A 27,928-nucleotide genomic window follows, 5' to 3' on the forward strand; every position below is an offset into this window, starting at 1 on the left:
CTGGCCCAACCAAGTTCTGCAATGAATTAACTGAAGTTACCTCATCAATTATTCAGCCCAGCTAATCCAGGATCAAATGTGACTGTCTGTTTGCTCTTTACCTAGTTATTTGATCAATTTCTCCCAAGAAATCTCAGTGATTTTTACAAGACTACTGCATGTAAGGAGGCTCATCAGTCAGTCAGACCATAATTAGCTCTTCTCCAAAGTCAGCAGTTTTTATATTACGCCTTTTCCCCAGGAGCAACTCCAGAAAAACTAGTTCATGCGCGTGAAGAGGTCACAAAGACTGTGATTAAGATCACAAGGATTCTGCTCGACCCACGATGTGCTCTTTGACTGAAAGCAGAAGAAAATGAGGTGGTAGAAATATTTTAGGGAAAGGTGAGGTCAAAAAAGAAGGAAAATACTTCAGTGCCTATTCAAAATTCCAGATATTCCTGCAGACATACAAATGTCGAGTTCAGTTGCGGGTTTGAACCAGGTATTAGCAAAAGAGCTGGAAATTATTTTGCCTAAAGGACAATGGTAGCTTTGCTCCCCCATCTGAAAAGAGCGACAGGTGAGAAAAAAGTTTGCAAAGCTACGTGCACGCGCGTTTTAAAGTTTTCGCACATGTGCACAAAGGTTCGTGAAATGAGTGGGATTTAATGAACCCATTAAATTATTTAGACTGCCTTTCGGTGGAGATTCGAAATGTGGAGATGTTCTCCTTGGTGGTTGAAAGCTAAACAGTCATATCAGATGCTGTTATTTGCAGGTCGATGGAAGAGAATAAATAAAATTAATTCCCAAATAACTCGAACAAGAATTTACAGTATTTTTTTTTTCTTCCCTTTATAAAATGGACACTTATAACGTGGCATTCCTGTGGTTGCACTGTTTAGGGAGATGAAAAAAGAAAAAAAAAAGCTGATAAAGCTGCTACATTTTTCCTCTCCAAATATCCTCACTCCATTTGCAACGGGGGTCGTTTCTCAAAACAATGTCATTACTCTGTCTTGCACACACATAAGGCAAGTATAATTTAGTATAGATTTCTTCTGTTATTATCCACTTGTGAGAAGGCATTTCTCAAAATAAAAAGCGTAGCTGTTTTCATTCTGAAATAAGAGACTAATTTTTCCAAACAGGCATTCGCTAGCAAATGGAATTGCCTTGGTTAGGATATGCTTTCTTTTTGGGACCGACTCAAATGCAAAGTATATCCCTTTAATCTTTCCGTAGTTTGAAAGGGAAAGAAAACAAAGTTGCCTTCTTGAAATACGTATCAGGAGGTAGGATTTTGTGGGCACCATCCAGGAGTCAAAGTGCAAAGGCTGGATTTCAGGTGAACTTGACTGAGGCCTACGAAATGCGTCATTGGATGGAAATCCATTAATCTACTCTCCGTTTATGAAGGAGGTCTCTGGAGTTTCCTGGCCCAGAAGACCAGGCTCTCCAGAGAGTCATCCTTGGCACGCGCATCCGGCTGCCCGCTCCACCCAAATCCGTGGGATGTTTTTCAGGGTCAACGTCTTCTGGAGACCCCCCCCCCTTTCCTCTGAGGACCTCCAACCTGGTCACAGGCTTCAGCTACCGCTGCGTTTTGCAACCAGACGAATGTGGGAGGGGGGCGGCCTGCCCTGGAGGCCAAGGTGGGATAAAAGGGAGGGGGGTGGCAAGGTCCATGCATTCAGCATCGCAATTTTGGATCGCCCTGGGAATCTCCCCCTCCTCTTAATGGCAGACTCTTGGTTGCAGAAGATGGCATGAGGATGGCTAGCACGCCACGGCCAGTTCACATTTATGCTATTTCTACTGGAGGAAAGGATGCTCCCGGGGGGGGGGGGGGGGCTGTGTAAAAAACCAAGGAGGGCACCCCTGGAGATGGGCCCTTCCAGGGGGTCTGCGGTGGGCCAGGACACTGAAGCCCCGAGCTGGGTTGTGGGCATCACCCAGGCGCCAGGCCTCCCTGCCCCCTTCTTTCCCTTTTAGCCCGGGCGCCATCCGGCCTCTTCGCCAACTTCGACCCGGCAGGCAGCGGGAACAGCTGGCGGTCCTCTCTCCCACCGACGGGCAGCTGGCGAGGCTGCCCCCGGCGCCCAGGCAGGAGCCCAGCGGTGGCCGGACCTCGCGGCAGCCGCCGCCGCCGCCGCCGCCGCCGCCGCGCCCGGCAGGAGGGGCGCCCCGCCCGGAGAAGCCTCCCTCCCCGGGGCCGGCTCGCGAGGCGCCCCGCAACAGGAGCGGCGCTCCCCTGCCGCTGCGGTCCGCGGAGGCGTTCGGCGGCGCTCCGCAGCAGCGGCAGTCTGGACGTGACGGCCCCTTTGTTCTCCGCGAGCCCCCGCGAGCCCGAGGGGAGAGCCCCCCCGGAAGAGCGGGCCGGGACTCCTGCCCGCGCGGCCCCTCCCGCGCCCCGGCGGCCCCGAGCCGGCCGTTCCCCGACGGCGGCGGCGGCAGCTGCGGGCTGGCACGGCGCCCCCTGACCCGGCGCCCGGCCCCGCCGAGCGAAGGCTGCGCAGCCCAGACTAAACAACGGCCATCTTGCCGGGGGCGCCTTCTGCGCGGCTCTTATCGCGGGGCGGGGGCCTGGCGGGCCGCCAAGCCCGCCCCCGCCAGGCCGGTGTCAGGCCAGGGCAAGGAGCCCCCCTCCCCTCCGCAGACGGTCACGCGGCGCTGGGCAGCGCGAGGGGCGCCTCCCCCGACGGGGGCGTCGGGCGCGGTGACAAAAGGCCCTCGTCCCCGCTCTCTGGCTGCCCCTCCCGCCCGGGGGGAGAAAACCCGGACGTCGTGGAAACGGTCCAGCCGGAGGAGCACGGGCGCCTGCTCGGGGAAAGCGACGAGCCCCTCCGCTCAGCCCGCATTCCCACGGGCGGCGGGGCCCCGACGCACGCGCTGCCCAGGTGCCCGCCGACGGGGCGGGAAGGGGAGACGGGCGTGCGGTCTCTGCACACCGGCGTTGACCCATCCCTTAAGTGCTGGAACGGCGAAATCGGGGGGGGGAGGAAAAAGGAGGCCCCCCCACTGACCCCCCCCGAAAACTCTCTCACTCCCCATCTGTTGGACGGGAGCCACCGACGTCTGCTGGCTTTCGCTCGCACGGCCCTAAAACACCCAGGCTTCGCCGCGGTGGCAAAGGGCTCCGTGTCCACCGAGATTCCGCTTCCCACGGGCTGTCTGCAGGGCAGGTCAAAAGAGTCAAAATGGCGGCTGTGCCCGTGCAATCAAAGCTCCTCCCTTGTTTACAGGCACGATGCGCGCGAGGAAGGCGGTGGGGTTGGATTGCCCGGGCGTGGCTGCCTTCTGACTCGCTGGACCACCTGCCCCCCCTCCCCCAGGAATCTGCAACACAAGCTTAGGGTGGGCGTTTTGTGAGGGTGGGAGCTTAAAAAAAAAAGCAAATTAATCTGTTGCTGATGTCATTGGAGAGAATTCTGGGGCAGTTGTCTTTCGAGGCTGTTACTTTAAACCAGTGTTTCTCAACCTTGGCAACTTTAAGACGGGTGGACTTCAACTCCCAGAATTCCCCAGCCAGCTTTGCTGGCTGGGGAATTCTGGGAGTTGAAGTCCACCCGTCTTAAAGTTGCCAAGGTTGAGAAACACTGCTCTAAACAAAGGCTTACGTGCACATTTTGCTGCTGCTGCTATTATTATTATTGTTGTTGTTGTTATTGTTATCATTATTGTTGTTATTGTTGTTGTTATTCCTTTGCACAAAATCAAAAGGAGACTGTACTGCCAGTCTGGAAGCTACCAGTGGCTCTTGGGCTCAGGAATTCCCATTCCTTCTGGATGTCAAACTGGGTCAACGGGGTGGCATTTGCCTACCCCCTCGGGCAATATCTAGGCTGCAAAAACACAGGAGACCTCTAGATGGCAGTAAAGGGGCTCCGAAGACTCTCTGCTGCCATCTAAGAGTTGCCTGGTGCTTGGTGACACGTGTCCAGCAGCCACAGATCCACGGCCCTTCCGTTCAGCAGTTGTGGCTAATATTTTCCGGTAATCCTCTGGATCTTGGGCCACAGCCCTGAAGACAAGCCCTGCTGAGTGGAGGAGCAGTGGCAGGCCAGATCCTGGTCCCCATCAGCTGGTGATGAAGGGAGACTCCCTGCTCCTTCATGGACTTGTCTAGCTAGTCTCCTTCTAAAATCAGCTATGTTGGTGGCCACCCTTACCTTTCATGGCAGCAAACACTACCGTTCGACTGTATTTTTATAAGGAAGCCCTTCCTGAGTCTCTCTGCACCGACGTTTGATGGATGACCACAAGTTCTAACGTTCTGGGAGATGGGAACGTGTATATCGTGCTCCTCCCCATTCTTTCGCTCTAGGCTAAAAAGTGTCAGATTCCACCTTTCTGCTAATATTGCTGACCGTCCATGGTTGCTCCTTTTCTAGGTTGGATTACTGTAAGGCGTTCCTCACGGGGCAGCCTTTGGAGACAGCCCAGAACCTGCAACTGGTCCAGAATGCTGTGGGGAGACAGCGGGTGGGTCAACCCCACCCTTGCAAGGTGGCCCCAATCCTGAAATCACTCTGCTGGTACCCGGATGGACCCACTTCAAAGTGCTGGTGATGACCTACAGCAGTGTTGTCCAAACTTGGCCACTTTAAGATGAGTGGACTTCAACTCCCAGAATTCCCCAGCCAGCTGGGGAATTCTGGGAGTTGAAGTCCACTCATCTTAAAGTGCCCAAGTTTGGACAACACTGACCTACAGCATCTTTCATGGTGGAGCATCCGGTGACATCAGGGCCCTGCCAGGCCAGCAAGAACATCTCAAGACGAGAGTCACCTCCTCCACAGAGGAGCATGGAGCAGCAGCAGCTCTTCTGTGGGGGCCCCCCTGCTATGGGTTTTCTCCCCCCAGAAGAGAGGGCCACCCCCTCCCTCTCAACTTTTCATATAGTTAATAAATTATAGGTTTATAGGCCGAATTTATTCTGGCCAACTTTTAAACGGAGCTGATTGTTTTGTGGTGTTCATCATGGGGTTCTTTTTATTGAATTTATCTCGTTTTTGCCACCGGTACTCCCTGGTATGGGCTACAAAAACTGCAAAATTAATAGATACATAAATAAAAGAGTCTTGCTGAGCTGGGTGACCCGATCTGCATGCAAGACTCACTCAAGATTTATATGAATATACCTTGGCTGCTTTGATTTTGGTTCTCATCCTAGCGTGCAATTCCACACTCACACACATTTGCTTTACGCTACACCATGTTGCTGGCTGGAGAATTCTGGGAGTTGAAATCCACAGGGAATTCTGGGAGTTGAAGTCCACACAGCTTAAAGCTGCCCTGGTGTAATCCGAAAGCTTGGCCATCTCATTGCTCCTCCCTGAGTCCAGACTGAGTAAAGAAAGTATTTGCTCTGATCCTGATCCGCAGGGTCCCGGTGTGAAAATCGCTGGTTCTTCCTGCTTGGTTTCCAGCTTCCAGCCCCAAAGAGCATTAACTGGAACTGTTATATGTGAGAAGGAAGCCTCTTTGAAGCGGGTAACTGAGAAAACAGAAGCAGAATGGAGGGAGGACAATGCCTGGGCATCTGTGGGCAGGGCAGGTCCAAAAAGTCAAGATGGCAGCCTCGACTGGGGATCTGACGCAGCCACCCTCTCAGCCTTTCAGCCCCCCACTCCACGGGCGTCCCGTGATCCTATATAAAAGTCTAGATTCTGTATATAAACCCAGAAGACGAATAGCAATGAGATAAACGGTGTTGATACCATTGGTACCATTTGCAAATATCAAATGGCTGTTCGAATTCTGCAGGGCCAGCTTCCTCACTTTTTAAAACCCGAGGCTAAAAAATGCAGCTCGCTCTTATTTGCAGATTATGATTGCATCATGTCTATTGCTGGAAATCATTTGTCTCCATGGAAACAATAGCTTGAAGCAACAGGTTTCTAGACTGGATCCTTCTGAATTTCCTCGCCTGAATTTTCGGGAAGTTGCTTTAATTACATGTCTATTTTAGGCTCGAGGAAGGCTATCCTGACTCCTGTTGGACACACAAATAACATCTGACACACTGAGAGACAAATCTGTGGCAAACAAGGAATTTCAGAATGTGAAATTTGTATATGGTCACATCGCTTTTACGGTTACGTTAAAATGTAGAAGATAGCCCTCCTCCCACCTTTTTTGTGTGAATTCAAACCGCCTTTCTAGTGGTTTCACCACCGATTCGTTCAAATGAAAATGTATTTTCAGAGCATTCGCCTCAAGCTAGCTGAATTTTTCAAACTACATTATTTGTCCGTCCATCCATCATCCAGAAAAGTCATCACCGATCATCATCCATAGGTATAAATTACCTTCTCATAATTAACTTTGAAGACCTGAAAGACCAAGTTAGGGGCTGACTGTCATGGAGAAGATCTCTCTCTGTGGTCGCTGGGAGTTGAAAACAACCTGGTGGCACATGATTCACTTTGGATGTCTTCCACTAGCTGAAATATGAATTGAGGGGTTCAGAGCCAGACTACCCACTTCTGCTCCTCTTCTTAGGTCTTCAATGGGACCTCTCATCACTAGCAGGGTCTTCATTGTGGAACAAGCTGTCCGCCAAGTGGAGACCAGGTAGGAGAGAGCTCTGAACAGATGCTTTGAGCTTCAGGGATTTTATGCTGCTGGTTTGGACGGGTTTACGCGCATGGTTTGTAATGTTGGTTTATTTAAACGTAACCCTGGCCAGAGTCTTTGGGAGTAAGCCACCCCCCCAATTCCTCCCGTCACCTCCCTCAAACTCCCGCACGGTCCTCTTCAAATGGCAGAGGTTTTCACCCGCTGAAATTTTGACGGCAAGTCAGACCCAAAGAATAGGAACCCACCCAAAGGATAGCTGTGCGAAACAGACTTAAAAAGAAATTGTCAAGGTGAACAGCGTCTTCTATCGCGGTCACAGACCACGAGGGCAAGCGAGCCTGGCACAAAGAGGTCTGTGAAGGTCTGCCAGGCGACCGTCCTCCAGCTGAAAACGAAGCAGAAAAGCCCTTTGCATCGGGCTTCCTATTCGGGGGGGGTGTTTTTTTCTCCCCTTTTTCAGTGGCCTTTTGGGATCCTGCGAGAAACAGGACCCTCCTTGGCGATGGGCCTGAAGGTCTGCAGCAAACCCCGGGGTCCTGGTTCCCTCCAGGAGAGAAAAGCCGGAACAGTCAGCCCCCCGCCCATCCTCACCAACAGCCCCCCAAGCAGGGAGGGCAGAGAGACCCTGGTCGGCGTCTCCGGGCCTCCCTCCCTCCCTCCCTCCCTCCCTCTGCCCGCCCGCTGCCAAGAACATCCTTTGTGGCTCTGCCTCTCCTGCTCATCGATTATCAGGCTCATAAAAACCAGCCCTTGGCACCGGGGACCAGACGGAAATGCTAATTCCAAAGCAACCGGTTGCCGCGTGGCATCGCGAGGCCTCTGTCTGAGGCTTCACCTTCCATTCAGCGTCTTTCCAAAGGGGCTGGCAATTGACCGGACCTGTCTGCGGGCAATGAATCGAATGTCTGGGTTTTTGTATGGTTTAAAACCCCCTTTGTGGCCATGAAAATAATATTTCCCCCCCACTCCAGTCTATTAAATGGTCGCTGTGGGGCGGGGGGAGCCCAGCCAGCACCCTGATTAAAAAGGCTGATCATCGGCGTCACATCGTTCGCTCCGAGATCCGTTTCCTTTTGCAGATCTCTCCAGACGCTGCGGCGTATGGCGGGCCTTATCGTCAGACATAATTCAACAGAAATTAGTTCCAACAATTAATAGAGCCATTTTTATAAAGAACTAGGCCAGTGGGGCCTTGCCTGATTGCAAGAATTCAGACCTTGCTCTTTCTTTCAGAGAGACTTTTAATTTAAACAGGATTGAAAACTGAGCTCATTTATGCGAACTGGAGAGGTACCGCGAGGATTAGGGCTGGAACGAGGGGCGTCGGCAGGGAGGAGGGCCGAAAAAGCTAAGGTGGCAGCCATAACTGCACTATTGGAGCCACCATCTTGACTTTTTTGACACCTCCCCCATGGACACATCCTCCTCCTTTTACAATCTGATCTAGCTGGCCACTAGAGTTAAGTCCCCTTTGAGCTGAGCTCAACCCCTGGCGATTACAAGGATTTCCCTGTCTGGCTCTAGCTGTGAGCTTTCCTGGTGGTCTCCCATCCAAGTCCTAACCAGATCCAGGCCTGCTTAGTTTTTCCCCACTTAGCGCTGCCTCCTAGCCTGGCTTTCCATCCGTGATGTGTATATGTAACAAAACATGAATGTTCTGTCGCCAAGAGAAAAATGGGCATGCCTTGGAAATTACCAGGAATCAAGCTCGAATCAAAGGAAACTTGATTCTGCATCAAACGGCTACGAAGGACGAAAAGATTTTCTGTGGAAAATGTGAGATGAAAGAACGTGAAGCTCATGTTTGGATCACGATCTAAGGTTTATTTTAATCTGATGCCACACTCGGGAGCTCCAGCATCTAAACAATTCTGAAAAGGCTTTAAACGACGAAACACAGATCAGACACACATCAGACCCTGGAGGGAAATGCGCCTTTTCAAAAACAGTTTATTTCTGGAGGCCAAGAAAGACGTTAATTTGTAGGGAATTGGCACTATCCCAGTTACTCTGGATGAGCCTATATGGCGCTGCCCGCTCTGCTTCTAGAGCTTCCTGTTTTCCTGTATCGCTTCTCCTACATTTTCTACTCGCTTTAACGAAACATGTGCCAGCCATAAGCAGGAGAAAATATACCATAAGCATATCACAGCTTTTTCCACTAGAGGAAATTAATTTCCAGTCCTCTAAAACTTTTCATAAGCCCAGGCTTTCTGGTAACAACCCTTCTGAGAATTTCCCATCAACCATCATCCACCCTAGCTGGGTACTATGGGAGTTGTAGTCCAGCAGGCCAGGAGGACACCAGAGCGGGGAGACTGCACTGTGCAAGAGGATGATGCAGTGAAGAAATTGCCGTGACTCGGTTAATACAGAGGTTCCCGTGAAGTTTTTCTCTCGGTCTGAACCATGAAACTTCTGCCTGTACAAGCTCCATTCTAGATGGACCAACAAGAGGTTTATCAGGAAGGTCTGCAGGGCAGGGGGTCAGAAAAGTCAAAATGGCAGTCATGACCGCGCGTTTGAGACCACCAGCTTGGCTTTTTAACTTTTCCCCCACAGCTGCCCCTGGGGCTTATGAAGCTATGAAACATAGCTTGGGGATTTTGCATTGCATGTTAAAAATGTTTTATTTTCCCTATTTTACTATAAAGGGGTTGGGAATGATAAATTATTTACTATAAGGTAGTTGAGGATAGTAAGAGACCTGTGCTGCTTTCGTGCACCTGCAGTTTTTTGGGAGAGGGGCTGAGGACTGATTTTATTTTGGCTGACCGTGATGATGAAGCCGATATTCGGGCCTTAATTTTACAAAATGGACCCAGGTAAATATTTACTGAATTGCAATGATTTAGCTCCCGAAACACAGAGAAGGTCTCCAAATGCGTCTGTCGTGCAGGGCTTCGGTCACATGCCTAAACGAAACAATCTAGCTGTGAGAACTGTGAACTTAAAAAAAATGGGCAAGCTAAGGAATATTAAACCTTATTTATTTCAATAGGATTTTAAAAAGCACTCTGGGATATCCAACATCTTTAAATAGGCTAATTTTGGGAAGACAGTCCTCTCCCTGTCCCCGGTCATTAAAACAATGCAAGCTTATCATGTTCATTGCTTGTTTTATTCCACATTTTTTAAAGTCAAATCCCACATTTATTATTTAACGAAGTTATTATTTGAGAATTGTTCCTGTACAATTGGTTGTCTGTGTGTTGATGCTACCATTACTTCGTCCATGCGTGTTATTTTGCAAATTATTATGGGCAACACATGTGACCTTTTTCGAACAAATACCTAATCTGAAGATCAAGCTCTCGATTTCAGATGGTTTTCCCCCCTCCCCTTCCCCTATCTGATGTGAATGCCTTGCCTGGGATTATATAGAGATTTCTCAGTGATTAACATCTGTGCATGTCAAAAGACACTTTCTGGCCTTCCTGTAGGAAAGGGACAGGCATTATTTCAGGGGGCTAAAGATGTACTCGGACGGAAGAAGGTCTGGTTTGGACCACTGTATTGAAGGAGGTCAGAATTAGATTTACACTGAGATCTACAAGAAAGTCCGTTGGATCGGGCAATTTTCCAAAGGAAATTTCCTTCTGCGAATGGAATGAATCAGGGTAAGTCCCGTACCACATCTAAAGAGTTTGGAGCTCTTGCAAAACAAGGAAACTTACAGAAAACAACTCACTTGATATGGAATTATCAGCACAAATTGTTCAAGGTAGTTTCTTCAGGATGGGCATCATCACTTGGAAGATAAATGTGCAAGATCTGGTGAGTTTTCCTTCTGAAAATCTTATCTGACGTAAGAGAAAGCTGCATCATTTAAGAAACCAAGCACACCATCCATGAAGCTACTCTTTTTTTAAAAAATGTGATTATATTTCTTTTGTACCGACTCCAGGAGGGATAAGCTTCATCTCAGCCAGTTTTTGGAAAGATGTAGAGAAATAGGTTTGGAACGTTAGTAATAAAGGCCACTATGCGTTATCTTAAGGAAAAGGCATTTTTAAGCAGAGAGGTGCCATATAAATAAGTAATAAATTACCTTCTATTGCAAAAGTTCTCCGTTGTACAGCGCCATGAAAATATTCTTTTAAACTTGAAATAAGATTGCCCTTAGCTTGATCGTCATTAGTTCAAAGTGGCCTTCATTGGTTAATCATCGAGCACTGTAATGCTATAGGTGACCATCTGAGCTAGCCTTGAATCATTCACAAGTGAAGGGTTTTAAGATGCATTGAATTATACGGAATTTCACTCTCAGAACTCATGTATAGGAGTGCAAGGTTAGCTGCTTAACCCACCAAACCACACAGCCCCAGTTACATGAGAAGCGTGCATGTCTTGTCTGTGCATCTTTACACAATGCCTATTTTAAAAATATTTACCCCAGAGATTCGGAATATTTTAGAGGTTTTTCATGTAAGCATATATGTATCTGGGTCTACAGTAAATTGCCCAGAGCTATTCAGGCATATAAAAGGGCAAATAAAATGTGTAAATAAAACAGCCACCGCACCTTGCAGTAAGAGTGGATGCTCGGCCATAACACGCACGCACAAAAATTAATCTGCTTGTGAGTGAAAAAGATGTGGAAGGAAAGGGTGGCCGGGATCTCTCCAGGCCTGGCTGACACTGCCAGAGACAATCAGGCGATTGTACCTGAACATTTGTTTGGGGGGGGGGGGGCTGATGTTTGGCTGAAGGGTTCGAGACACGGACTGAATGCTAATCAATTCCTGGCAGCCGTTCAGGTCTTCAGATGGCATTCCCTGCCTGTTTCAAAGGGAGACATCAAAACAGCTTTAGCCAGCAAAGCCTCTGAGGGGAACCCATCTGCATTCTGCAGGATGCCTTTTTCAAGTGGGTTCAGGAAAAGAGAGTCCGCGTTTGCATTTAAATGGGGGCATTAAACCCCAGGCTGGGCAAACGTTGGTGCCAGGGGGATCGGGGGAGCTGCAGACCCCAGACACAGAGGCGGGGTGAAGGGATTCTGGCCGCCGACATCGAGATCTTTACCAGCCCCAGAGAAGGGCCGTTCCCTGCCATCGAGAGCCCAGCACTGCCCCTTTCCATTAAAACCTCGGCCTCCTGGAAGGATCGGTCCGAAGGCGGCCGCCGCGCCTCTTGCGCCAGCATCCCTTAATCGGCGGGCGCTCTGCCGGTTCAAAATCCCGTTTTTTCCCTTTCACTCCAAGCCCCGGCTGATCGAACCTCAAGGTCTGGAGACCCTTAGAAGATCCCTTTTTGAAAAAAAAGAGAGAGCGAGACCCCTTCTCGGAACGCTTGGCATTCTGTAGCACAACCACCGCCCCCCGGCGGCATCCTTACCATGCGTGACCCAAGGGGCATCTTTATCACAAAGGGCTCTTCCCTGTCCCCAAGGGCAGAACTCCCGGAGTTAACGGGTGCATTCCACGAGAGGCTGCATCTGGCTTCCCCGCCGACACCGAAAGGCGGCTTTCGCGGCCCCCCGCCCCTCCCCTCCCCTCCCCGCCCCGGCTAAAGGCAGCGGCCGGCGCAGGCAGCCGCCCCGGCCAGCGAGAGTCGCCGCGCGCCGCCCCGCGCCGCGGAGCTGCCGGGCGGGCGGGCGGGCGGGCGCGCGGGGGTCCCGGGCGCGGGCGGGCGGCGCCCCCTGACTGCCCGCGCGGGTAGCGACGCGGCCGCGGAGGCTGCTTCGGGTGGGCACGCGGGAGGCACCGAGGGAGGGAGCGGGCCGGGCTGCGAGCGCCGCGCTGGCACCGCGCCACGTCCTCCATCTTAGTCCCAGCTGGTACCAAGCTCCAGAGGAACAAAGCGCATTCAGGCTGCGCCATCATATATTCATGGCGGAGAAGAAATATACATTCCTGACAAGCAGAGAAGGACGGGCAGAGCCCGATGGAGGTTTTCTGCTGCCAGCCAGCCTCGCCTGACCTATAAACCTTTGTGACTGGAACAAATGCAAATTGCGCCGGGCTGCCTCACAAGCCCCCGAAGGGCGCTCGGACGGAGTGGTGCCGAGGGGGCGAACAATAAGCCGCTGTCCCCCCGTGCAAGAGACACCGTCTGGGGGACCGCTTTACAAAAGCCCTCGGCCGAGACACAAAACGCAGGCGACGTTGCGCAGAAACAGGCATCTTTCTTCTTGGCCCTCATTTGTTTGCACCAAATGCCTCCGACTTGCATGGGCATCCCGGGGGCCGGGGGGGGGGGCGGGCGGGCGAGGCGGGAGAGCCGGTGGGAGCCGAGGATGCCTGGAGACCCGTCTGAAGCACGAGCGCTTCCCCAAAGAAAAGGCCAGCTCTTTTCCCCCCTTCCAGACCTGATGGCCAGGCAAATGTAGGAAAACAAAAAATCCAGAAGAAAGGCAGCATTTCAGAAGAATACGTCTGCCCTGGCGTGGAAGGGAGAGAGGCGGAGATCCACGCCACTCACGGTATCTGCCCAGATGCCAGGGCCCGAAGATACCCCAGAAGGAAGGCAACCTAGGTGTACCCGCTCTGGAGAGAGAGAAAAGGAAGGAAGGAAGGAAGGAAGGAAGGAAGGAAGGAAGGAAGGAAGGAAGGAAGGAAGGAAGGAAGGAAGGAAGGAAGGAAGGAAGGGAGGGAGAAAGAGGGAGGGAGGGAGGGAGGAAGGGGAGAAAGAGGGAGAAAGAGGGAGGGAGGGAGGGAGGGAGGGAGGGAGGGAGGGAGGAAGGAAGGAAGGAAGGAAGGAAGGAAGGAAGGAAGGAAGGAAGGGAGGGGAGAAAGAGGGAGGGAGGGAGGGAGGAAGGGGAGAAAGAGGGAGAAAGAGGGAGGGAGGGAGGGAGGGAGGGAGGGAGGGAGGAAGGAAGGAAGGAAGGAAGGAAGGAAGGAAGGAAGGAAGGAAGGAAGGAAGGAAGGAAGGAAAGAAAGGCCGGCAAGAGCTAGAGGGTACGTTGATGTAAACAAGAAATACGTGGCGTCGTTCCCATAATTTCTCAAAGGCAAAAGGGCCCTAAATTTAAGTTAAACACCCCACCCTGTGAAATTAAAAATCAGGAAAGGCAGACGGAAGGAATGGTGAGCAGACAAATGGCTAAATCCTGGGCAATGCTCGGCTTTCTCCTTGCAAACACCGCTGGAAACCAGTATTCCCCCCCCCCCCTAAATTTGGGCACATATACAGTTATATATGTATATCTATGTGAATGTATGTTTATGAGTATACACGTGAGAAGCCGAATAGATTTACTGTAGATATATTTGAATAGTTCAGTGTTTCTCAACCTTGGCAACTTTAAGATGAGTGGACTTCAACTCCCAGAATTCCCCAGCCAGCCATGCTGGCTGGGGAATTCTGGGAGTTGAAGTCCACCCATCTTAAAGTTGCCAAGGTTGAGAAACACTGTAATAGCTATTTATCAAAATTAGGTTCCCATCAAACAGTGTGCCACATTTACAAAAGTAACGGGTCTCTAACTCACACATACACAAATTGTTCTTTCACTCAAACCCACAAAGAACAGCAAAAATCAAGGTGATCTCTGGAAAAGAGCCAAAAGATCGCAAACGAATCCCTTTTTGCTGCCATCTACTAACCAACCGGATTTCTGCCATCAGATATGGTAGCCCTAACAAACACCGCACTACACAGACACACAGGTATCGCCCCTAAACTCCTCCCAGCAGAAATATCAGAACATAATAAGGAATGGAAATGGGGCAAATTATAGGGGTAATTGTTTGGGGAAGGGAAGGGAAGGGAAGGGAAGGGAAGGGAAGGGAAGGGAAGGGAAGGGAAGGGAAGGGAAGGGAAGGGAAGGGAAGGGAAGGGAAGGGAAGGGAAGAACCAAGGTAGATGGAACTGAGGCAGAGGAAGAAGTAACGGACAAGACAACAATCTCTAGGCAATATACAAAGGGTTAATTTCACCAGGCAAGCTGCCTGCCCCTAGCAAAGGCTGATCTTCAGATCTATTACACCGGAAACATAGGAGGCAGAAATCAGACTCAAGAGGCTTTGAATTGCCTATGGACAGATTCCATATTTAAAAGCAAAGTTACTTGCTGGAATTCTTATATTCTCACTTCATCCTTCGTTAATCTTATTCATGTGCACTCAGACAGAATTGTTCTTTGCTGTACTTCTCCAGTTCTGATTGCTGCTAGGGAGATCTGGCAATAAATATGATTATATCACCCCCATCAATAGGCAATTATTTGGGGAAGAACCCTTTCCGGTTGGATAAATGTATAATTGCGCATAGCCCGTGTGTTGCAGTGGGACCAGAACCGGGATGATCCCAAATCCAGTCCAACATCAGCCACAGAGGTTCACTGGGCCAGCCTCTGTCTTTCAGCTCAGCCGCCCTCACAGAGTTGCCGTAGGGCAGTGCAAATCTTTTTTACACCCACCCGCAATCCACTCCTTGAAGCTTCCGAATAGTGGCATTTTCACAAAGGCTCAGCACAGCCATTGCACGGGCCTTCAAAGGTCATCTGCTCGTGCGTGTGCTAGTAGAGAAGGCCCTTCAAAAGGGCCCTTCAGCAGAGCTGGTACAGCCCTTACATTGTTGTGTGGAAAAATTGGAAGTGATGAATGAGAGAGAGAGAGAGAGAGAGAGAGAGAGAGAGAGAGAGAGAGAGAGAGACTAACTTGAGCTTCTGGAGAAAAGGAAAAATCTAATCAATAAATTAAATAAATCATCCTGGCACCCAGAGAGAGATGGAAATACCTTTGGCCTTATTTGTATATAACCATTTATTAGATTTCTATACTGCTGCCATTGAAAGATCCTTGGCATTACAGCAAAGAATATATCTCAGTGCAGAGCGTATAGAATCTACTTAATTTTTTTCTTCAGCCCTTTTCTCTCTGTGCTTCTGGAGTAGGTCCGTTTTTTCTCTTTTACTTGGTTGCATCACTTGTATTGAATAACCGCGGCTGTGTATCGATTAATTAACAATATGGCTGTTTCCAGGCGCCATGCGCTTGGACTGGAATTGCTCCCAGTGTTCTGAGAGTTTTGATTTCGCTGTCGTGAGATGACCCTTAGCTTAGATGGCTTGGACAAGAGAAAAACAGATAAATTAACGGAGGGATGCTGAACTGTTTTTTTCCATTGGCATGGGAGTTAGATAAAGCCTCCCCATACAGTGGTAGTCTCTCCTGCAATATCAGAACATCTTCATTAAAGATGTTAATGAATGAGAACATCTTTTTGTGGAATTATAGACCAAAGCCTTGGAAATTGACTGTTGATCGGGAATTGTGGTTGTATCGTGCATGGGGGGTGGGGGTGGCAAAAGGAATGAAATTAAGAAATTGGAAAAGTGAAATTATTCCAGATGTTGAGGAATGGTGGTCATCAATGTGCGATCTATCTGTTTTGGAAAGGGCAATGTCTTCTACCAGTCAAAGAATGTGGCAATGGGTGTTACTATGGCAGAGATTTTGTGATGTCTGACAATAATATTTATTTATTTATTTATTTATTTATTTATTTATTTATTTATTAAACTTGTCCCCGCCCATCTCCCCCCATTTTACAACGTATTAAAACAATAAATAAATATACAGTTCAAATGTATAAAAGGACACATTTACAAAGGATAAAAGGAAAAGGAAAAAGGAAAAATACAAGGAATATCTTGTATTGTTCACATTACAGTAGTGAATTCACTGGTAAACCAATGATTACTGATAAGTATAAAATATAAGATAGACTGTTTTAAAAAAAAATTCCTTCCTAGTTTGTATTTTGAGTTTGTATTTTTAATTTTTTTAAAGTTTCCTTTTTTTAAGATTGAAGTGGTTTTATTACAACAATAAAGATTTTTGGAGGAGGAGGAGGAGGAGGGGAACATATTTTGCTTCAGACCAGTGTTTCTCAACCTTGTCAACTTGAAGATGTGTGGACTTCAATTCCCAGAATTCCCCAGCCAGCCATGCTGGCTGGGGAATTCTGGGAATTGAAGTCCACACATCTTCAAGTTGACAAGGTTGAGAAACCCTGCTTCAGACCCTCGAAAAGCTGTTGGAAACAGAAGACTTGCAGATCTTGACACCTCCCCTCCATGGGTGGCCCCGGCAGTGAGGGGCTTGGCTCAGGTATAATTTGGGTGCAAATAAATACATGTGAATTGAATTGTGGTACGATCCGTGTGTAAAAACACTTTCTCAGCCAACATATATTTGTAAGCAAAGAACAAGGAAATGTAAAATATTTAAGGGGTCTGCTTACAATCAGATGTGTTGATAAATTGCATGGAATCATGTCCACAACTAGTATTCATTACAGAAGAAAAGCATCTACTGTATTAGTTTTGACGTTAACCATCTAGACGTGGGAAGAACAGGTGCGATTCTGCTAACAAATTGCCACTAATTTAATCCCACTGATTTATGATATCTGTAGGATTTCAGGGGTGTCCACAGGGAGGGGGGTCAAAAAAGTCAAGATGGTGGCTCGGCCATGAGATCAAAGGCCCACCCGTTTTAAAGGTGCATTGGGATGAGGCTTTGATCACATGATTGAGGCCACCACCTTGACTTTTTTGACCTCCTCCCTGTGTCTTACTGTTCTTATTCAGGAATAATTGAGTTGTACACACTCATATGTGCAAAATAAATAAACTGGCCAAATAAAATCATGTTTCATTTACTGCTGTCTGCCCAGTTAGATAGCAGCCTCCAGCTGACCTTGGTTGATCTCAAGAAGCTAAGCAGGATCAGACCTGTTACTACTTGGATAGGAGGCCACAAGGAAACCCTAGGATGGTGGACTAGACTGTGATGTTGAAAGCCCTTTCTGGAAAAAGCCAGAAGCAAACTGCTTCCATATTGTTGATGAGGAAACTGCACAGATGTGTCTATGGAGTTTCACCAGGAGTCAAGGTTATTTCAGGGGAGACTTGACTTTATTTATATCCCCGAGTTTAAAGCAGTCCAGGTGTTCCTACTGGACTGTGGTCTCTGGTGTTTACCTTTCTCCACTTTCTGGGACAACAGACAATTCAGGGACTTCTTCACAGGTTCAGATTCCTGGCACGGAGAAAGTCAGTCGAAGTAGAAATTACATTTCAGGTAGTCCTCACTCAGCAACCCCAATTGGGACTGGCAACTCCGTCACTAAGCGATGCAGTCATTAAACAAAACATCATGTGACTGCTCCGCTTAGCAACGGCAGTTCTGGCAGTCCCAGTTGCTGTTGCTTAGTGAATCCCATGCGATTGTTGGGGGAGGACCCACCTGGATCCAAGCCATTCTTGGAAGAAGGTAAGGAAGGGACTGCCCCCACTTCAACTCCCCCCATCTCTGCCCTTTTACCTACCTCAATATTTGCCTACCTACCGCCACCGTGCCCACTGCACCACATGCCACTACCAGCCGGGGCCTTCTTTCACAAAAGAAGGCTGGCATGCGTGAAAAGCCCTGGGTGGTGTGCAAGAGAAGGCCCTGGCTGCATTGGCATGAAAGAAGGTGGCATGAAAGAAGGCTCCGGCTGGTACAGTAGTGGCAGGCATGGTGGCAGGCAGGACTGGGCAGCAGGGGCAGCTGGTGGCGTCAGGTAGGCAGCTGGCCAAAAGGTGATTAGAAATGAGGGTGGGCCCGATTTTGTTCACATGACCGTGGGGATGCTACAATGGCTGGAACTTCAAGGACTGGTCGTAAGCCACTTTGTTCAGTGCCGTCGTAACTTCGAACCATCGCTGAATGGATGAATGTTAAGCGAGGACTACCTGTATACCACCATTTGGCAGCACCTGGCTGACTTTGGGTGCAGAAGCTAAGCACAATGGGGTCTTATTAGTCTTTGGATGGGAGACCAGCAGGGGATCCCCATGTTGCTGGCCAGACTGGAAAGTCAAAAAATGTCCTGGAAAAAGTCAGTGGCAAATGCCAAGAAACTCCGTAAAGTCTCCCCAAAGAAAACTTAACATTTACCTTCTAAAAATCAACTATAGGAAGTAGTGCTGTTCGATATAGTAATTAAACAGGGAAATTACGGGGGTGAATGGTACATTACTAGTAGCCAGTAGGCAATCTGTCTCACGCTGAACAACGCATCCCTCCATGGATGACTTCTGGGTGCCTGTGTGTGTGTGCATATGTGCAAACTGGGCTTTTAGTGACATGCGGGTGGCAACCCACTTTAAAAGAATGGAACAGTTGTGATCCGGGGTATCCTCCGGCTGTGGCCTAAAACGTCAAAGTGATGGTCACCCGGGTTCGATCAATGGTTTTAAGTGCAGCCGGGGCTTCCATCGCACTGCTGTCCCTCCCTCTGGACTTTTTTGGTCACACCCTGCGGCCCCCCTGGCTGAATTATACGAAAAATACGATAGAGAGTAGAGATCCCCTATTCTAGTAGATCCCCAGGAGCTGAACCGTCCGCTCTGTCTACATTTTCCACGACTTAATGATCGCAGCCATCCGGTCGGTCTCTGGGGTGAACCATCCTCAGGAGATGGCCAGTCTGGATGTCCATTTCTTCCCGCCCCCGCCCCCCTGCCCCCCCTTTCACGCTTTGGGTTAGAAAAAAGGAAAACTCCTATTTCTGAGGAGCAGCTGTTTGGTGATAAGGCTTGGTCCTCGCCCCCACACAAAGTTTAAAATAGCTCCTCTTCCACGAAGTCGTGAGAGTCTATTTCGGAGCAGGATGGTTTGGGGGAGGGCAGCGTTCATTGGTTGGTGGGCTCCCCTACCATTTCTTGTCTACCAGTCCAGCTGCATGAGAAGGTCTGAGAACCAGGGCTGTTTCTCCCCTTCGAAAAAGGATTGATGTCTGCTTTAGACAGGGGGGTAAAAGGCGAGGTGTTGGCTTGATATGGAAGTGGGACTGGAATTCTTGGCTGGAGTTCTTGGAACTCCCTCCTTCCCTTCTTGATGGATCTCGCTGGAGAGAACTTTGTGCTTGGAAGGAATGACTTTGGGCTTAAGCCGTTGCTGTAGGCCTGACCTTCCACCACCAGAAAGGGCAGTTCTGCACAGCCACCAGCATCAACCTCTTCTGCATCGCTGTACGAGTGTTTTCATGGCGGCTTCTTGGCGCCGGGGAGAACTTGAGCAAAGAGGGAATGGAAAAAGATGAGAGGCTCTACCCATGGAGAGCCAAGGGACAGGCAAGGGGCCTCAGATGCATCATGACGTCATGGTGCAATTGGCATCATTTGCACCATGACATCGTGGTGCGTGTGGCATCAGAAAATCATGGAGTTATCCAGTCACCTTCTCAGTGCAGGATCCATTTGACCTTCTCTGGCAGATGAACATCCAGCCTCTGTTTGAAGATCTCCAGCAAAGGAGAACTGACCACTTTATATCACCTAGTACAGTCAGGAAGTTCCTCCTGATGTCCAGCCTGAACACCTTCCTTGGAGTTTTGACCCACTGGTCCTGCCTTTTGGGGCAACAGAGAAGAAGTCCACTTCTGTGAGACAGCCTTCAGGTATTTGAAGATTGCTATCATATCTCCCATCAGTCAGGTCTTCTGTAGGTTAAACATACCCACATCCTTCAACTTAGACCTTTCATCCCTTTGTTAGCTCTTCTCTGAACTTGATTCCATCTGTCACCACCTGTTTTGATCAAATGGTTTCCAGAACTGGACACAAGGATCCTAATGGGGTTTGACCAGGGCAGAGTAGAGGGGCATCAACTTCCTATGATCTGGACTCTGTGCTCCTGTTAATTCAAGATAATATTTCCCTTTTTAGCAGCTGTATCACGCCGCTGGCTCATGATTAACTTGTGGACAGGGACACCCAGATCCTCATGGTTTGTACAGACATCTAGGTGGCCGCCCAAACTTCACCACTTCCTTGTGCCATTTGTGTGCACAATGTGGGGGAAAAGGCCATTGTTCCAATAGAAGCACAAGGCAGAATGGCTTCTTGGCTTCAGGAGAGAGAGAGAGAGGAAATTCTTGGGAGAAGTTAACAGAAACTTCATTAGCACTATTTGGGAAGACCTCCAGAAGTCCTAAAGCACAGGAGGGGATCACAGAGTAAACCCAGTCCCAGATGCAGCCCTTGGGTGTGGAAGGAGCAACATCTGATGGAGCCAATCCTGACCCTGGTCAAAAGCAGGCTTCTGGTTCTTCCAAACACTGTATGTAGGTATAACAGAGGGTGGTTCTTATATGGAACTATCGGTAGCCTGTTGCCTATAACTTCTTTAAATCAACCGCTCTGCTCTCTTTCATAATGCCTGCACGGCTTCATTTGGATTTATTTATGGATGGCAAAGGAGGAGGAGAGCCATGTTAGTTTAAGGGAGCAAAAAATCAGAAGGCTGCAACCAGCTGGCTAACATATTTTTCAAAGCGTAAGCTTTTCTGAGCTTCTGACTTTAATAAAATTGGGTCGTCAGAAAGGGTGCTACCAGAATCCTCTTGATTTTCTAATGACAAGAAAAGGAAGTACTAAAGCAGCGTTCTGCAAACTTGGCCACTTTAAGGGGTGTGGACTTCAACTCCCAGAATTCCCCAGCCAGCATGCTTAAAGTGGCCAAGTTTGCAAAACACCTGTCCTAAAGGAACAGCCGTAGCACTTTATTACAGAAAGATCATTTGTCACCAAGCCACTCCTGGAATACAAAAATGGTTTGCCCCTGATATGTTTTTATAACCAGTCTCATCTATAGCCGTGGGATGTATTAGTGGTCTCCCATCCAAATACTAATCCGGCCCACCTTCTTAGCTTTTTTGGAATTTAACCAAGTTGGCTCTGTACTGCCACCTATTTGGTGGGTAAGAGTGTATTTCTGAGCCCAGAAAACCACGAGTTGCCAGCTGCAACCGGGATAGCCAGGGCTGTGTCAAAAAAGTCAAGATGGTGGCAGTGACCACCCAACCTGACAATGCAAGTTAAAAAGGGGTGAGGCTTTGATGCCAGGGTTGCAGCCAGCATCTTAACTTTTTTTTTTTTTACTCTTTTTGGGGGTGCCCCTAGAAGTGGCAATTGCATCAGTTCTGCCTTGATGGTCTGATTAGAGAAAACAGAGGCACCCAGAACCAAAATTAGGAGGAAAAATTAAAGAGAAGACAAATCTCCTCCACATTTTCCCTCTAGGTCTTTCTACAGAAGCTGCAATGCGGACAAAATCCATTGTTTTTCACTTCCTACTTGCAACACAAAACGCTCCCTTTGTTAACCTTGATTTCCTCCGAAGCAGAAACAACAACCCGGTCGTGGATTGTCTGCTATCCAAACGAATTCCCCATTAGCTGGATTTTTACAAGGCTGGTGATTTATATTCCCATCGCCTTCTCCAGGCCTTTCTCTGTCTTCCACAGGGAAGGGGAGGAACGACAAACAGAAAAAGAAGTGCCCACCTAAATATGCAGAGGTCACTTGGGGAGCATGGACCGTAGGCCTTCTACCCCATAGGCGACTGTCACGTGGAGTAAAACATCTCAGCCAAGTTTGGAATGGCCCATTTGGCTGAAGAGGTGGAGCAATGTGAAGCTTTAGAAAGTTATTTCAAAGTTGCCCTCAGTTCAAAGCTCCACCGAAGCGGACTTTCCTTCATCGATGTCTGATAGTATCTCCAAAAATCATAGAGAAGAGGGAATGGATTTCCTCCCTGTTGCCCAGAAGGATTAAAACTCTAAGGAAGGAAGTTCAACTAGATATCAGGAGGATTTTGCTGCTGGTGGAACGGGCTGCTACTTGAAGAGATGAGTTCTCCTTTGCTAGGAGTCTTCAAAGGGAGGGTGGAGGGACCTCTGGCTGAGAGGTCTTCATGGATCCTGCCCTGAGCAGAAAGCTGGAGCAGAAGACTCTTAGATGTTGTCCCCAACTCTATGTTTCTCCGCACTGCACATGGGTGACTCATTGACTTCTTGCAGGAAATTATTACAGAAACATTGCTAGCAAACAAATAGCCCAAGAGGTGTCCAGGGTGTGGTCAAAAAAGTCAAGATGGTGACTGGGATGGGTGGAACTTTGATCGCACCATCTTGATCGCCATCTTGACGGTTTTGACCACACCCTGGGCACCCGTGGCATAATGCAAATTCCAACCCAGCAATTAAGAACTAAGGGTGCTGTATATGCCATTATTTTTGCCAAGCAGCGCCCTCAAAACCGTCCACACTTGCACCCATTCCTCCCCCCCACTATTTTTTTTTGGCTTCCATCCACCTGGACCATTTTGGTGTGGCAGCTGGTATTTTCTCCTCATTACACATGCTGGAGATAAACCGACACTCTGCCCTCTGCGTATTTTTACATAAATAGTCCCGAAGATTAAAACAAACATATGCAGCTGATGATTGTATTGTGGGAATGGGGTTGGCGCGTGCCAAAAATTATTTATGGAAACATACATTGTTGTCTTCGTTTTTGACTGAGGGAACGTTGAATAGCACGGTGTGTTTTCAGTCAATCAATCAGTCAATCAATCAATTAACCAACGAGGGCTTTAAACATGTAGGACTGGCGCTAAAAGTGATGCTAGGGTTCTGCCCTGAAAGTTCAGAAGTTTGCTTGAACTTACAGTTTGTGAAGTCGAGTGGCTTGTGTTAATTGTTATTTCACACACTGTATATCAAAACCGAGGAGGCACCGTCCTTTTCCCCCTGCTGATCGTTCCCTAGTCACTGACAGTTTAGGGAGCTGGGGCTGTCCATGAAAAAGTAAAACAGGTCAAGATGGCAGCTGTGACCACGTGATCAACCCTCTGCCCCTGCCCCTCTCTGAGCGTTCCTGGTGGTCTCTCATCCAAGAACCACCATACTTAGCTGGCAGGGGCTATCGGCAGGCCAACTTGATTTGGTGGACCTCCTTAGAAGGTTGACCCTGAGGAGCTCAGTCCAAACAGATCCTGAGGGTGACAGAGAGGGAAGGAGGTGCCAGCGTGACACGCGCGACAGTCCTGGTTTCCCCTGTGGTCACCCATGGTTTGGGGATGACTGTCCTGTGCCAGTTAGGTGGGAGAAGCATGGCTCTGGTTCCCAGTGAGGTTGCTCTAGCACTAACTCAGATGCAGATGGCAGAGCAAAGCCCCCACCCTTGCGTATTGTCCATGTCCATCGAGTGTGGTCAAAAAAGTCAAAATTGCGATGCCCATAATTGGGGGGCATGGGAATATTAAACAGGAACCAATCCTAAATACATCTGTGAGTGAAGGGGCATTTGCTTTTAAACCAGAGGGGAGGAAGGAACAAGGCTGCGGCTTGCTTAGGTTTGGCGAACCTTTATTTCTCAGCTGGATCGATTTTCCAAGCCGAATGTTGACATATTGCTATAAATCGTGCGAGGTTTGCTCTTCCAGGCTGGGTTCCAACGGGACAGAATGCGTCACTTGCCGTAATTTCCCCCCATTTCACAATTTGCCTGCCTGTTTTTACTAATTATCGAATCTGCGTGATGGAGGAGATTGTTTGGACACCTCGCAGCTGGTCTTCTCCTCTTCCAATTAAATCTGATCCTTAACTGAATATGGAGCGCTGGGTGTGTAAATGGCCACCTTCTCTTCAGGTGCTAATGTATGCTGGATGCAACAGAGAGGGGGGCGCAAATTGCAAATGATCAAATCACGTTCAGAATTAACAGCCTACAAATGAGAGATGAACCCAGTGGCCCATCATTTGGAAAGACTGAAATCAAATAAAAAATCACATGCTTTGTGTGACCAGGGTCTTTTAATACAACTCTTCTTCCTTCCTTCCTTCCTTCCTTCCTTCCTTCCTTCCTTCCTTCCTTCCTTCCTTCCTTCCTTCCTTCCTTCCTCCCTCCCTCCCTCCCTCCCTCCCTCCCCTCCCCTCCCCTCCCTTCCCTTCCTCAGGGAAAGTCCTTCCTTCCTTCCTTCCTTCCTTCCTTCCTTCCTTCCTTCCTTCCTTCCTTCCTTCCTTCCTTCCTTCCTTCCTTCCTTCCTTCCCTTCCCTTCCCTTCCCTTCCCTTCATCAGGGAAAGTCCTTCCTTCCTTCCTTCCTTCCTTCCTTCCTTCCTTCCTTCCATCCTTCCATCCTTCCTGCCTTCCTTCCTTCCTTGCTTCCTTCCCTTCCCTTCCCTTCCCTTCCCTTCCCTTCCCTTCCCTTCATCAGGGAAAGTCCTTCCTTCCTTCCTTCCTTCCTTCCTTCCTTCCTTCCTTCCTTCCTTCCTTCCTTCCTTCCTTCCTTCCTTCCTTCCTCCCTCCCTCCCTCCCTCCCTTTCCCTTCCCTTCCCTTCATCAGGGAAAGTCCTTCCTTCCTTCCTTCCTTCCTTCCTTCCTTCCTTCCTTCCTTCCTTCCTTCCTTCCTTCCTTCCTTCCTTCCTCCCTCCCTCCCTCCCTCCTTCCCTTCCCTTCCCTTCATCAGGGAAAGTCCTTCCTTCCTTCCTTCCTTCCTTCCGTCCTTCCTTCCTTCCTTCCTTCCTTCCTTCCTTCCTTCCTTCCTTCCTCCCTCCCTCCCTCCCTCCCTCCCTCCCTCCCTTCCCTTCCATTCCCTTCCCTTCCCTTCCCTTCCATTCATCAGGGAAAGTCCTTCCTTCCTTGCTTCCTCCCTCCCCCTCCTTCCTTCCTTGTGCAGCATATCTAATCTCTCATTGTCTCAATGGGTTCATTAATAAATTGATAAAATATATATTAACATCACCCCAACACACAGGGATCTTGATGGGTGAAGAGATATTGCTTAAAAACATAAGCTAATCATATAACGCCAAGCCGAGATGATGATGACTTTATTATGAGAGGGAGTAAGAATGTGGAGGAGTTACCACCTGTTTGGGACACAATCACCCAATTTCCAATTTGGGGGCTTAGAGCTTTTTAAAACCCAACATTTTTCTCCCCCCCTGCCCCATAAGTGGGAGAAATAGATCTCCCTGCCTGGAAACTGAATTTTAGCAGAGGTCCCCTCTGAAGGAAGGAAGGGTTAGGAGAGGAATGAGAGTTTCTGGCAGTTTACAAAATGTCTTGTCTGCCCAGGAGTGAGAAGTGGAAAAGAAAACCCTGCTAAGATCCTTTATACCAGTGTTGTCCAAACTTGGCCACTTTAAGATGAGTGGACTTCAACTCCCAGAATTCCCCAGCTGGCTGGGGAATTCTGGGAGTTGAAGTCCATTCATCTTAAAGTGGCCAAGTTTGGACAACACTGCTTTATACTGTAGGGCTTCATTGATGCAAGGAGGCGATGATTAGTTGGATCTGGCTCCCACTGGGAAAACCTGGTTCAGGCATGCCCGCAGAGGGGGTGGTCCAGACGGCAGCTGCAGGTTCTTGTTCATACTAGGATGGGAGACCACCAGGAAAACACACAGCTACAGGCTCAACGGGGAAAGCCATGTAAGCACCAGGATCTGAACTCAATTCAAAGGAACTGCAATGGCCAATTTAATGTGCAGTTTGCAAATGGAGGAGGGATGTTCGATTCAGGGAGACAGCTCCAGTGCATGTTTGGGGCTGCTACTTGGACATTTAAGTCCCCTTTCCCGGTAGACCTCTTTGACTGGTTGATATTCACTGGCAAAGGGTAGAAGCATTTTTAGGATTAGCAAGGAAAAGTGACCAGATCAAGCCTTTGGACTGCTAATTGCTGAGTGCTAAGGTACATGCTTTTTTGTTAGCAGGAAAAATCCAGATTGAAAAATCTTCTTCATGCGTTGCACCAACACGGTGGTTAAAACACACACACACATAAAATGCTCTACATTGCCTCTTCCAACTATCTACTCAATAATTCTTTTGATGGGGTTTGTGAAAGCTTTTTTCTCCCGCAACCCTGAATTATTCAGACAAGTGAAGAGAAGAGTTTGCCGATAGCGGTGATAAATAAATATGAATCAATAAGGAAAAAGATCACTTGGGATTATCTGACTGCGCATCAGAAGAAACTTCAAACGTGAATGGAAGAGGGTGCGGCAGACCCAGCCACAGACCATCCTAAAACCCAAAGGTAGCATGTATTAAAATAACCTTCGGTGTATTAAGTTCCTATGCAAATTCTGAGTTATCAAAATATTAACACCAATGCACCATCCAGGGTGTCGTGGGCCATCAGGTTATGCGATGAGTTATGAGGAGTGTTGTGACTTCACATTTCTGAGAGACCATGGTCTTCCTGGAAGACGCTGGCTAGAAAATGCCCATCCCTCTGAACCACCCTGCAGTCACCCTGACTGTTATGCCATTGGGGGTGAGGGTAGGGGGTGGAAAAGCAGGTGGGTGGCCCTGATTCTCCAGACTTCCAGGCACAGTATGGGCGCCAGGCGGCCAGAGAAAGGAGGACATGAGACCGGTCCTGGTGTGATAACCTGCCCGTCAGTTGCAAATCAGTGTCTCTGCTCTCATTGGCAGGCCTTGAGCTTCTGGCTTGGAGCTCCTGCAAGCTTGCTATTCTCCTCAATTAAAATCCAGAGAAGAGATATCTCACTGACACAAATCTGGCACTGGAGAGAAGGACCTTGAGGCTACAGGCGTGGTTGAAGTCTCCCTACCGAATCTTACTCCTGCCAGTAATTACTTCCATAGTTATTTCCAAGCTGCTGCCTGTTCTTCTTCTCATACACATTCTTCAACACAAGGCCCTGGTGGGAACAACCACATTTTCCCACCCAATGGGAATATTTAGCCACTCTCTCCATAGTCAAATAGCCAAACAAACAACCATCCACACTCATTAAAGGGGCTCCAGCAACCAGCATTGCACCGGACTTCCCCACGCTGGATCTTCTTTGAAGCCACCCCACTGGTGGCATCTTCTCTGCTCCAAAGCAACCGGATCAGTGATAAAGGGGCAGAACCAGGATGGGCAGGGCACTGCAGCCCAGATGCTAGCAACAGACGCAAGTGGCCATGGGTTCAGGCCCATTTACCAGGAGTCACCCTAATATAACCGTATCAATATTGTTCTCCTTCACCCTGATGTCAAATGGAGGGGGACATGAAGTTGGGTTGGATGTGACATAAGGATCCCTGGAAACCAGGTAAAACCCAGTTACTCCCTCCTGAGGCTGTGGGGATACAAACCACTTCCCGAATGAATATAAGATGAGTGCTTGCACATGGTGAATCTGGATTTCGTGGAACTAACTAGAATTCAGACCTTATCAAAGCAGATGTTTGAACTTTCTGTTTCAAGAATGCAGATCCAGCATAAACATCAAGCTTCCTTTCTTTGTCCTGCAGAGATGTCCATGGGTGTGGTCAAAAAAGTAGGTGGTGGCCCCACACGTGAAAAACAGATGGAGCTTCAGTCACAATTTCACAGCCATGTTCCTGACGTTTTTGACCTTCCTCTGCAGACACCCCGGCCATCTTGAACATTCTTCCATAAATTCCTCTCTCTGCAACCTTATCTCTGGAGCAACTTGGCCTACCTCCAAGGATGATTAGTGAATTTTCCTTCGCTTCTCCTCCAGCTGCAGGGCGCTCATGCCAGAACATACTGAAACCAGAGATCTCCAGCCATTCCAAGGGAACCCCAA

General features: G+C 48.8%; 2 long non-coding RNA genes across 6 annotated transcripts in view; both read right to left on the reverse strand.

The window, feature by feature from the left end:
* Positions 1–27,928, reverse strand: part of LOC103058761 (uncharacterized) — a 145,137-nt gene that overhangs the window by 106,350 nt on the left and 10,859 nt on the right. Inside the window, exon 3 of one of the 5 annotated variants that reach the window (XR_015797471.1) lies at positions 4,695–5,482. The exons of the other annotated variants lie outside the window; for them this stretch is intronic. This is a non-coding gene — a long non-coding RNA (uncharacterized LOC103058761). Of the gene's footprint in view, positions 1–4,694; positions 5,483–27,928 lie in introns of those variants that run through there. 5 annotated transcript variants of the gene reach the window in all.
* On the reverse strand, positions 7,257–12,015 carry LOC148217190 (uncharacterized). The gene is made up of 3 exons (XR_015797422.1): positions 11,905–12,015; positions 10,259–10,318; positions 7,257–9,005 (listed from the first exon to the last, which is right to left on the reverse strand). It is a non-coding gene; the product is annotated as an uncharacterized LOC148217190 (long non-coding RNA).

The sequence above is a fragment of the Python bivittatus genome, unplaced genomic scaffold, assembly GCF_059951505.1.
Source record: "Python bivittatus isolate LINGU-HERP-01145 unplaced genomic scaffold, Pbiv_v1 ctg000010_np1212, whole genome shotgun sequence".
NCBI classification, from domain to species: Eukaryota; Metazoa; Chordata; class Lepidosauria; order Squamata; family Pythonidae; genus Python; species Python bivittatus.